This window comes from Molossus molossus, unplaced genomic scaffold (genome assembly GCF_014108415.1).
Source record: "Molossus molossus isolate mMolMol1 unplaced genomic scaffold, mMolMol1.p scaffold_m16_p_2, whole genome shotgun sequence".
Lineage (NCBI taxonomy): Eukaryota > Metazoa > Chordata > Mammalia > Chiroptera > Molossidae > Molossus > Molossus molossus.
The window spans coordinates 117,903,938-117,916,293 of record NW_023425355.1 but is presented as its reverse complement, the minus strand read 5'-3'; the positions used below and the strand labels follow the sequence as shown (position 1 = coordinate 117,916,293).

General features: G+C 34.7%; 1 protein-coding gene across 1 annotated transcript in view; it reads left to right on the top strand.

The window, feature by feature from the left end:
- Window positions 1-556: 556 nt before the first annotated feature.
- The window catches only part of PRRG1 (proline rich and Gla domain 1), an 89,761-nt gene continuing 77,961 nt past the window's right edge, over window positions 557-12,356 (top strand). Inside the window, 1 exon segment of the mRNA XM_036271306.1 lies at window positions 557-889. The gene's annotated coding sequence lies outside the window, so the exon portion shown is untranslated.

Sequence of the window (12,356 nt, the reverse complement as noted above, 5' to 3'; positions counted from 1 at the left end):
TTTTCTCTGTGTCAGCTGGGTGCTGGATGCTATTAATGTTGCCGGAAGGCCAAGTGATAGCCTCATCCCTCAAGCAGCTTGCAACCTTGGGGAGGTAATACACACACAGTTGGAAAATTGGTGAGTAAACAAGAGAGGGTAATGTTAGATAAATGAATACTATACATTTGAATGGTATAAAAATCCAGAGGACAGAGAAATTATGCCCTGCAGGGCTGATAGAGATATATTTCTAAGGAAGTGGGGAATTATGCTGTCATTAATGATGGAATTAGGATTCAAAAGAGCCAAAAGTAAGGGACAGTGTGCTTAAATTAAGGGGAATGGTGTGAACAAAGTCTTGGAAGTGGGAAAGTATATAGCATTTATAGAGAGATAGCTTGACTTGATTTGTAGGACACTTGTTGGAGTGGAAAAGCAAATAAAAGGGGCCAGAACACATCATAGAATGTCAGCCTTGTTCTAGGATCTCTGATTCAGGTTTGTATGAAGTTGTATTTATTGCCTTTAATTGCAAGTTGCAAAAAAAGGACATTTTAGTATAAGAAAATCTGTTGTAGGACAGGAAATTAAGCTGAGAGCTGAAAATTTTCCATTCTTGATTTAGTACTATAGTGGGGATCGCATGAGTAAGACTCAGGTCTAGAATATACTACAGGTTCTACCAAGTAGCCACTCTGTAACCAAATAAAAGTCTCGGTTTCCTCATCTGTAAGACAAGTATGATATTATTCACCTTACTGTACCCACAGGGTTTCTAATTTGAAGATCAGGTAAAATGATGTAAAGATTCTTCTTGATGCAGTGCTTAGGGAACAACAACAACAAAAATCTTCAGATAGAACCTCCTCTGTACCTTCTGCTCCCTTACCTCAACTCTGACCAAAAGGTATGTAACTTGGGGAAATAAAGGATTTAGAAAGAACTTTGAACCAACCTGAAAATTGAGTACTGAAGTGACAAGAGTTCAGAAACATGATGTGCCCATCCCCAGTACCAGAATCTTTAGTGCTTTGTCCCCAGGCAGCTGGACTCCAGGATTTGGGGGTTACTTTTTATACATCATCATATCATAATAAACATCCTCTTTTGTTTTAGCTAATTGATCCCAGGACTATACTGATATGGTAAATCAACTTGGCAAGCTTTCCACAACGTACTTACAGGGAGTAGTAATTCTTAGGGACCTAAGGCTACCCCCAGGTGAACTCTAGTCCCTCATCTTTAATTATTTAGAATAGAATGATATTTGGAATTCTGTTGGCCTATGGAATTGCTTATCAGCATTTATTTTAGGGCTGTTGCTCTTTTTTGGAGAAAGTCCTGCAGAGTGAGTCAGATCTTTTATGTTTTGTTTATAGAGCGGCCATCAGGATATTTGTCTGGATCAACCAGGTATAATGAGTTTCCTTTGGCACAGGCATTCCACTGGGCCTGGTGTCTTTTCAATTGTATCTAGGTAGTTTTAGAAAGCCATTTTAGTGAGTCAATTTCTAAATATATTATACAAATGTAAGGTACATTGCTTCTGTGCTGTCTTGTCATTGGCTTACTTATAATAAAGAAGCTATAAGAAATTGTGCTATAAAATACCTTCTTGTATTTACTATATGGATGTTGAAGATATTGTTCATCACATTTCTTCTTTTGAGGACACTAGGGATAATTTTTCTCCCTAATCTGAAAAACCATAAGTAATCAGGCTTCTGGGCAACTGGTTTGTTTTTATCTTAGGGACACCATGGCTCATGTAACTAATTGTGTTTTTCTCTTGGCATTAACTACTAGGAGGTTTATCTGTTCCTTTAACAAAGAAACAGAACCTTTCATCAAGTATTTTGTGGGGGGAGGGTATACAAATCTGAGTCCTCTCTATTCAGTTATATTACCCTGAAGCTTTTCTATTCTTGATATTCCCTTTATCACATTTTCCTCAAATGCTTTTTACTTTTTAATTTAATTTTATATTATCTGATTTTATATAAATTATCCTCATTTCTTTCCAGAACTAGGTAGGGCATGAGTAAGTAAAATTAATTTTATACTGAAATGTTCAGATTAATGTGTTGAATTGGTATCCTTTTTTTTTTTTTTTGGTTTGTTTGTTTATCATGATGTGGTGATTAGGGTGCCAAATTAGGTGATATCTGGAAGTATATAACAATTGAACCTTCAGATAAGGTAAGCTAATTTTCTATTTTGTGGACGCTCCAGGACCTTGGTTTCATTTGTCGTCTGCTTTTTGTCTGAGAATTCATAACTTTCCAGTTCAATCAGATTGATCAGTAGAGTTTAAAAACAGTAGCAACAGATCATTCAAACCTAGTGTTTCCTATCATCTTTAGATTTTTTTTTGTAATCTGTGTGGTCAGTGTTGCCCAACAGCATCAGTGTAATAGCTTCTCCTAGGAATCCATCCTTGTGATTTTTTTGTTGTTGTTGTTGAACTGCTTCTGCAGGAGAAAAGCAATTCTGTATGGACCTTTTTATTTTACCTTACAAATAAACCCATACTAATGCTTTTATAGAATGCAATCTTATTGTTGTGTAGTGTTATCAACTTAATTTTGTTCTTGAGACAAAATTCCTTTTAAAAATTTGAATGATACTTATAGGAAATGGACCAATACTCAGAAATGTTTTTATTGAAGAAGCTATGAATCTTGTTTATTTAAGAAATTCATCCTGAAAAATATATCTTCTTTAGAATTGAGGTTAATATTTTGTCTGTGTCTGACCTTTAAATTTTGGTTCTCCCAGTAGCTTTAATGTAATATCCTTGAAACATGTTCACTTCAGTGATATGCTTTGTTAGGTAGTGATGCAACATTATTACATGTCATAGAACTCTTCCTTTTAAAACCTGAGAGGTATGTCAGATTTGTTCCATATACTATTTGTGATGAATTCTCAATGCCATTTTTTGGTGATGTACATGCACAGTAAGACAATGGTGTATTAAAAATTTGAGAACCTATTTTTTTTTCTGGTTAATTTGTAAGTGTTGAGCTTTCAAAGTTTTTTAGTATATCTGACCTCCTTTAATTAAAAATATATAATAGCTGAACTTCTTATATGATCACATTTAAAGCACCAGTTTATTACATTTCAGGCTAAAATTCATTTAATTTTATTGTTGACAGTATTACAGATTTCCCCCATTTCCCCTCTCCTTTCAGCCTTTGCCCACACCACTTCTGTGTTGTGGTATGCCTAAGGTAATATAACCAAAACCACATTGTATATTCTACTTTTTTTCTCACGCACGGTGTCCTTTATGCATTGATCTTGTCCAGCAATATTAAATTTCTTTAACAGATTGTTCTGTTATCTGGAGAATCTTATTAAAATTTAATAAGTAAACTAAAAATAAGCAGCTAATGCCATAGTGCATTCTGGTAACTCATAAAAGAAAAAAAGAAAGTGAAGCTTAATGTAGGCCTGTGAGGGTAAAGAAAGGTGAGTATATATTTATTGGCGATTCTAGGGTATGTGTAAATTACCATTTTTCCTCTCTTGAGAAGTGTGATGTAATGGTACCATACTTGTAGGTGATACACATTTTTATTTGCAGAATATTTACTGTTTTTCCTACTAGCACTGAACTGTCTTGAATTATATAGCACTATATAATAGGCTTAAAGCCTATCTGTGCCCCTTGTTCTCCTTAGAAAAACTTTTCTACACAATGGCTGGCTATAATGATTTTTGAGCTATGTCCTATGTGTGCTATTCTTCACATTCATCAAAAAGAAGCAAATTCTGCCCACATGCATCACCTTCATACTAGCCTCTCCCTTATTGTCTCATTCCTAAGTTGAAGGTTCTTTCTGCCTTACTGCTTTTCTTGTTCCTCTTCTCAAAAGGATCTGCTTCAAGGTGGCTCAGTCACTACTTGTTGACAGAAGCCTCAGTGAAAACTCCTTGTATTACCACAAGCTAAAAAACCAGACAGAGCCCATAGATAACATTGTGTGTGTGTGTGTTTACATATGTTTTAATCTATTTCATCTTTTTTGCATATAGCTTTATTGAGATATACTTGACATATAGTTGACATGCATGCATATATTTAAAGTGTACAATTGGACAGATTTTTATGTATGTATACACTCATGAAATTGTCATCACAATCAAGATAATGAGTAATCTGTCATTCAAAAAAATGTCTTCCTGTCCTTTTATAATAATTCTTTCTCTCATGCTTTTTAATGGCTGAAAAGCTTTATTTACATATATAAAGTATCTATAATTTGTACTTACATATACTGATAGATAACATAATCTAATTTTTTGTTTAAATTATAGAATGCATGCTTGGCCCGATGACTCAGTGCATTGAGTGTTGTCCCATGGACTGAGAGGTCCCTGTTCGATTGCAGGCTTGATCCCCAGTAGGGGGTGTGCAGGAGGCAGCCGATTGGCGTTTCTCACTCACAATGATGTTTCTATCTCTCTCTCCCTTCCTCTCTCTCCCAAAAACAAAAAAAATCAATAAAAACATTAAAAAATAAATTATAGAACTTTTACCCCATTTGGAAAAATAAATCCCTGCCCTCCCCACCCCACCCCCATTTCAAGAATATGCAAGCCAGACTTACTGGGTTATAATCTTAGCTCTGCCACTTTACAAACAGTAGGACTTTGAGCAAATTGCTTAACTACTCTGTATCAAAATCCTTATCTGTACCTCTAGTACTAATGATAGTCCTATACTTAACTCATCATAAAATTGCAAAGATTAAAGTAATTAATATACATAATAAAGCACCATGTTATTGTCTGCTGTTGTTATTCTCCTGGATTATTCTGCTAAAGGCCTACGTTCTCAGTCTCCTGATGATATTAAAGCTGAGTTGATAGGGCCCTGCATTCAGGTATCTTACCAGCACTTACCTCTTCCTTTCACTCCTACTTCTGTATCACCTTCCTCTGAGCTCCTTGCTAAAGATAAGGAAAGGTATGTTTTAAATGCTAAGCTCTTTATTATTTAGATAATATTTTAGGGACATTTCATATACTGAGAAATACCTAAGATAGGATGCTTTTAAAGTCCTAATACCTTGTAAGTCAGGATGTCAGTGTGCCACTTGCATTTCTACATTGAAAGTTGTTAGTGAACACTTTGATAGTAGTAATTATACATGTACATTAACTAGTCCTTTAGTACCTACAAAATGTATATTCTATGAAATATCCAAAGATTTGAAATGTTTCCTGTCCTTGTGAAGCTGACTATCAACCTGAAGAAATATGATTAGATTTTGTTTTAGCAAATATGTAAAGACTGGGATCAGGTATTACATATTACATATTACATATACAGCAAAGGAAGAGTGAGTAGGTTTTACTGACTAAGGATGCTGCCACTGTGGTAAACCCATGTAATGGGCGTGTGAAAACAACTCAAATGTCCATCAGTGGTAGAATGAATAAATAGATAGGAATATATATCTAATATAGTCAATAGTGAGAATGAATGTACTACAACCACATACAACAATATAGTTGAAGTTCATAAACATGAAGTTGAACAACAAACTAGCTCTAAGATTATATACTATAAGTCCATTTATATGAAGATCAAAAAATATGCAAAATTCATCTATGATGTAAGAAAGCAGGCTAGTGGTTACTAGTGCCTATCTCTCCTGTCCTCATCTTGCTAATTCCAAGTATGGGGCTTGCCTTCATCACCATCACCTTCATGGAGTGTCAAGGGCTCTGTTTTTCAGTGCTTATGTTCCACAGAAGTTGCAAAGAGGGCTGTCTACATGGAACAAATTGGATGGGGACCAAATAAAGCCTCAGGCATGGATAGGCGTCCTTCTAGCAGGGAGATCATCAGCAAGGGATAACTACTGCTCAAGGGAAGCCTTCACTGTGCACCACCAGGAAATGTTCTGTCCATATGCTTGCTCTTAAGGTCTGTTGATGTTAAACTCACTCCTAAGGAATTTCTGGGCATTTAAACAATACTCATCACTAAAAATGACCTATCGTGCCTGGCCAGTGTGGCTCACTGGTTGAGCATCGACCCATGCACCAAGAGGTCACCGGTTCAATTCCCGGTCAGGGCACATGCCCAGGTTGTGGGCCAAATCCCCAGTGGGGGGCATGCAGGAGGCATGCCAATTGATCTCTCTCATTGATGTTTCTATCTCTCTCCCTCTCCCTCCCTGCCTCTCTAAAATCAATAAACAAACAAAAATATGACCCATTGTTTTGAGTGTATTTGGTTCCTTCAGGTCTGGCCCTTCTATCCTAGGCCTTGGTGATTTTTCTCCTCCCTTTAACTGAGGAGAGCCTTTCTAGCCTGGGAAGGAGGAATGACGATGGGATTGGAGGTAGAACTTTTGCTCTTATTATTTTCTTTAATCATATTGTCTCTGCTAGAAGACCTCTTGTTTTCCTCAAGAAAAGTTGAAAGGCAAAGTTAGGAAAACTTTTTTTTCCCCCTCTTTGACTCAAGCTTATCTTTCAATTGAAGCAATGAGCATAGAATGGCTTAGCTACTTTAGGGAGAGGTGGTAGGTAAGGAGTAAAGAAAGAAGGCAAAAAAGTGAACTCTTGGGGGAAATAAAACTCAAGTATTTGAAGATATCATCCCATAACACTGGGTTGAATGTGATAATGAGAAAATGTCATTAACATAATTATGGAATTTAGAGGGGAAGCTACTTTATATATGTGATAAAGAAAATACTTGGTTTTAGATCCATTGATGTTTCAGGTAGTGGAACAATATTCCAGGTGTAGATTTCTCTGAGGCATTTGAAACTGTGGAAGTTAGGGGAAAGGTCAAGGCTGGATATACAGCTTTGTGTTTTATTGGGATGGAAGTGATCATTGAAACATCACTATGGATAAAACTATTTCTGTTAGGGAAGATAGTTGACTTCATCAAGTCATTTTATAGGAAATCTAGATTATTTGATGTACCTTGTGACTTCTTTTATTCACTGAGGTACTTCTATAGTTTTAGCATGGTTTATTTAGATAGTTACACCATTATCTTTAATATTTTATTGTGTACTTGAACTGTAAGTCCCATTGTCATATAAAATTAATATCTCTAAAATTATTAGAGAATTTTCTAACGTTATTATTGATAGTGCTGGATCTTTATGTTTCACTGATATTTATCTTAGGCTTACTTCAATTTCTTTTGACTTGCTAATTTATGAAAAGTCAGTAAGCCCCAATTCATTGTGTACTCCAGAGGTTGGCAAATAATGCCTTACTGCCTGTTTTTGTATAGCCCATGAACTGAGAATAGTTTTTATATTTTTCAATGGTTGAACATTTTTAAAAGAAAATTTTATGACACATGAAAAGTACATAAAGCTTCAATTTCAGTACCCATAGACAAAGTTTTATTAGAACGTAGGCACTCACAGATTTATATCTGTGGCTGCTTTTGTGCAACCACAGCAGAGTTGAGTAGTTGTGACAGAGCCTGTATGGCTCACAAAGCTTAAAATATTTTACTCTCTGGCCCTTTACAGAAAGAGTTACCTGATCCCTGATATACACCAACAGATATGTCATTGATAAACTACTAAAAGACACTTATTTATAAAGTGCTTGTTTTACACAGGCAGTCATCATTTAAATAATTCTTGTCCTCCTTTCCTGACTTATATATTTTTTTCTCTCCTTGATATAAACCACTATTTATCACGATTTAACATGCTAGACATTTTGCTTATTTAAATAAAAAATAATAATATTTAATTATTTCTTCCCATTTAGATTGTAGCTTTCATGAAGGCAGGGATTTTTGTCTCTTTGGTTTGCTGCTTTATCCCTAGCACCTAGACATGTAGTAGAAATGCAATGTGTATTTTAGTAGTCACACAGTATGTATTTGTTGAACTGAAAAGATGACTGTGTTGAGTCTGCTGCATGTGTCTTTACCTAAAATCTGAGGACAATTGGACAACAGACTGAAACAAAGTTTACTTTTATCATTTGCATAACTTGCCTAACTGTATTGTCCAGATTCTAAAACGTAAGCATCTGAGGAATTCAATATATGACAGCACTTAAAATATTATTCAGTTATAATTTATATTCAATATTATTTTGTATTAGTTTCAGGTGTGCAGCTTAGTAATTAGGCAATCATATACATTACAAAGTGGTCCCCCTAAAAAATTTCAAGTATGCACCTGCCACCATATATAGTTATTACAATATTATTGACTATATTCCCTATGCTGTACTTTACACCCCCTTGATGATTTTGTAACTACTAATTTGTACCTCTTTTAAAATTTTTTTTTCTTTATTGATTTTAGAGGAAGGGAGAGGGAGAGAGAGAGAAAAACATCAATGAGAGAGAATATCGATTGGCTGACTCCTGCATGCCCCCCACTGGGGATTGGGCCCACAACCTGAGCACGTGCCCTGACTGGTAATTTAACCCTCGACCTCTTGGTTCATGGGTCAACGTGCAACCCCTGAGCCACACCAGCCAGGCCAATTTGTACTTCTTAATCCCTTTGCCTTTTCCACCCAGTCCCCCAAAACCCTCCTATCTGGCACCCATTAATCTGTTCTCTGCATCTAAGATGCAGTTTCTGTATGTTTGTTAGATTCCACATACAAGTGAAATCATATGGTATTTGTCTTTCTCTTTTTGACTTATTTCACTTAGTGTAATGCCCTCTAGGTTCATCCATGATGTCACAGATGGCAAGATTTCATTCTTTTTTATGGCCGAGTAATACTCCATTGTATATATGTAACACTGCTTTTTTATCCACTCATTTATTGGTGGGCACTTAGGTTGCTTCCATATCTTGGCTATTGTCAATAACACTGCAGTGAACGTAGGGGTGCATGTATTCTTTCAAAATAGTGGTTTGAGTTTCTTTGGATATATACCCAGAAGTGGAATTGCTGGGTCATAAGGCAGTTCCATTTTTGAGGATCTTTTATAATGTTTTCCGTAGTGGCTACACTAGTCTGCATTCCCACTAGCAATGTATGAGGGTTCCCTTTTCTCCACATCCTCACCAACTCTTGTTTGTTGATTTATTGATGATAGCCATTCTGACAGGTGTCAGGTGATATTTCATTGTGGTTTTAATTTGCATTTCTCTGATTAGTAATGTTGAGCATATGCCTCTTGGCTATCCTCTGCTCATTTTTTAATTGGATTTTTGGTGTTGAGTTGTATTAATTCTTTATAAATTTTGGATATTAGCCCTTTATCAAATGTATCATCGGCAAATATGTTCTCCCATTCAGTAGGTAGTCTTCTTGTTGTTGTTTTCTTTTCTGTGCAAAACATTTTTACTTTGATGTAGTCTCATTTATTTTTTCTTTTGTTCCCCTTGCCTGAGGACATATGTCAGAAAAAATATTGCTAAGAGAAATATCGGATTTTACTGCCTGTGCATTCTTCTAGGAAGTTTATGATTTTGAGTCTTCTATTTAAGTCTTTAATCCATTTTGAGTTTATTCTTGTATATGGTGTGAGAATGTGGTAGAATTTATGTTTTTGCAAGTATCTGCAATTTTCCCAACCACACTTATTAATTTACCCCATTGTATGTTCTTGCCTTCTTTGTCAAATAGTAATTGATCATGAAGGCGTAGATTTATTTCTGGGCTCTCTATTCTGTTCCATTGATATATGTGTCTGTACAGGTCTTTTACCTCCTTGGTTAAATTTATTCTTAGGTATTTTATTTATTTTTTGATGCAATGCAATTGTAAATGGGATTGTTTTCATAGTTTCTGATAGTTCATTGGTGGTGTATAAAATGCAACTGATTTCTGAATATTTATTTTGTATCCTGATATTTTACTGAATTAATTATTTTAGGTCTAGTAAATATTTTGGTGAAATCTTGGGGGTCCCCTATATACAGAATCGTGTCATCTGCAAATAATGACAGTTTTACTTCTTTCTGTCCAATTTAGATACTTTTTATTTCTTCTTGTCTAATTGCTGTGGTTAGGACTCCCAGTACCATATTAAATAAGAGTGGTGTAAGCGGACATCCCTTTCTTCTTCCTGTTCTTAAGAGAAATGTTTTTTTTTTAAAAAATATTTTTTATTGATTGATTTTTTTTTTTTTTGGAGAGTAACATCGAAGTGAGAAACACTGATCAGCTGCCTCCTGCACGCCCCCTACTGGGGATCAAGCCTGAAACCCAGGCTTGTGCCCTGATCTGGAATTGAACTGGGACCTCTCAGTCCATGGAATTCTGCTCAATCCACTGAGCCACACTGGCCAGGAAGAGAAACACTTTTAGTGCTTGCCTTTTGAGTATGATTTGGCTGCAGGTTTTCCATATATGACCTTTGTTATGTTGAATTTTGATCCCTGTATTCCCACATTGCTGAGAGATTTTATCATAAATGGGTACTGGATTTTGTCAAATGCTTTTCTGCATATATTGATATGACCATATGATTTTTATCTTTCATTTTGTTTAGAGAGTGTATCATGTTAATTTATTTGCGGATATTGTACCAACCTTGAATCCCAGGGATAAATCCCACTTGATCATATTGTATGATCTTTTTAAGGTGTTGCTGAATTTGGTTTGCTAATATTTTGTTGAGGATTTTTATACTTATGTTCATCAGGCATATTGGTCTCTAATTTTATTTCTTTGTATTGTCTTTATCTGGTTTTGGAATTAGGATATTGCTGGCCTCATAAAATGAGCTTGGGAGTCTTCCCTCCTCTTGAATTTTTTTGAATAGATTGAGAAAGATAGGTGTAGTTGTTTTTGGAATGTTTGGTAAAATTCACCTGTGATGCCATACAGTCCAGGACTTCTGCTTATAGTTACTTTTATTACTGCTTCAATTTCATTGATTATAATCAGTCTGTTCAGATGTTGTTTCTTCTTGATTAAATCTTGATTGTATGTTTGTAGGAGTTTATCCATTTCTTCCAGATTGTTCAATATATTGAAATAAAGCTGTTTGTAATATTTTTCTTACAATTCCTTGTATTTCTGTTGTGTCAGTTGTTACTTCTCTTTCATTTCTGATTTTATTTATCTGGTCCCCTCTTTTTTTCTCGACGAGTCTGGCTAAAGGTTTATCAGTCTTGTTTATGTTTTCAGAGAAACAGCTCTTGGTTTCATTGATCTTTCATATTATGTTTTGACTCTATTTTACTAATTTCTACTCTTATCTTTATTTTTCCTTTCTTCTATTCAATTTGGGCTTTGTTTGTTGTTCTTTTTCTAATTCAGGTATAAGGTAAGATTCTTTAATTTGAGATTTTTGTTGATTCTTGAGGTAGACCAATGCTATGAATTTTCCTCTTAGAACTATTTTTGTTATGTCCCATGGATTTTGCGTTGTTGTGTTCTGTTTGTTTGTTTCAAGGTATCTTTTATTCCTCCTTTATCTCCTTGCTAACCCATTTATTGTTTAGTAACATACTATTTAGTCTCAATGTCTTTGCATGTTTGTCAGTCTATTTTCTTGCGATTGATTTCTGGTTTCATATCATTATGATTTCAATTTTCTTAAATTTATTGAGACTTGTTTTATGTCCTAACATGTGGTCTATCCTGGAAAATATTCCATGTGCACTTGAAAAGGATGTAGAATGAGAGTGCTTTTTGATGCTGTTGTCTTGTATAGGTCAGTGAGAGGGACATCATCCATAAATATTAATATATTACACATACTAATATTAAATTATTTATTACTACATTTTATAATTTATGAATTTTGTGATATTATATTAGTACATTAGTACATAATATTTATATATTTTAATATATATTTCTCAAGCCTTTATGTCAGTTATTATATTTGCACATTGAAGTTAATGTGCCTAGCAAAGTGATTGACATAATAAGTACCTAAAATTTAGGGTAATTAAAGAATTAAGCAAACTTTTTGGAGATAGGTTATTTTATTAATGCAGGGGTATTGTTTAGTGGTTTCTGAGTATGTTTAAAATAAAATCCAAACTTTTCCCCCAGTAAAGCCTTATATGATTTGACCATTTGTCTCTGTTTTCAACCTCTTATCTTCTCTTGTGCTTGCCATGCTGAAGCCATACTGAACATCTTTAAATCCCTCTAATACCTTAAGTTCTTTTATGTATAATTTAAAAATATTATAACTTTCTTATAGTATCTATTAGGGCAGGAACCGCATGACTCTTATTCACCATCAAATCTCTAGTACTTAGCAAAATTACTGAAATATAGCAGTAAGTAAATATTTGTTGAATGATTATATACATGATTAAAAGAGCCCTGGACTTGGTGTCAAAAACCCTAGGTTAAAATCTTGAAATGTGTTCTGAGTCTTGATCTGAATGTCAGTTTGTGAAGTCATTGAGATGTTACAGTTATAACAT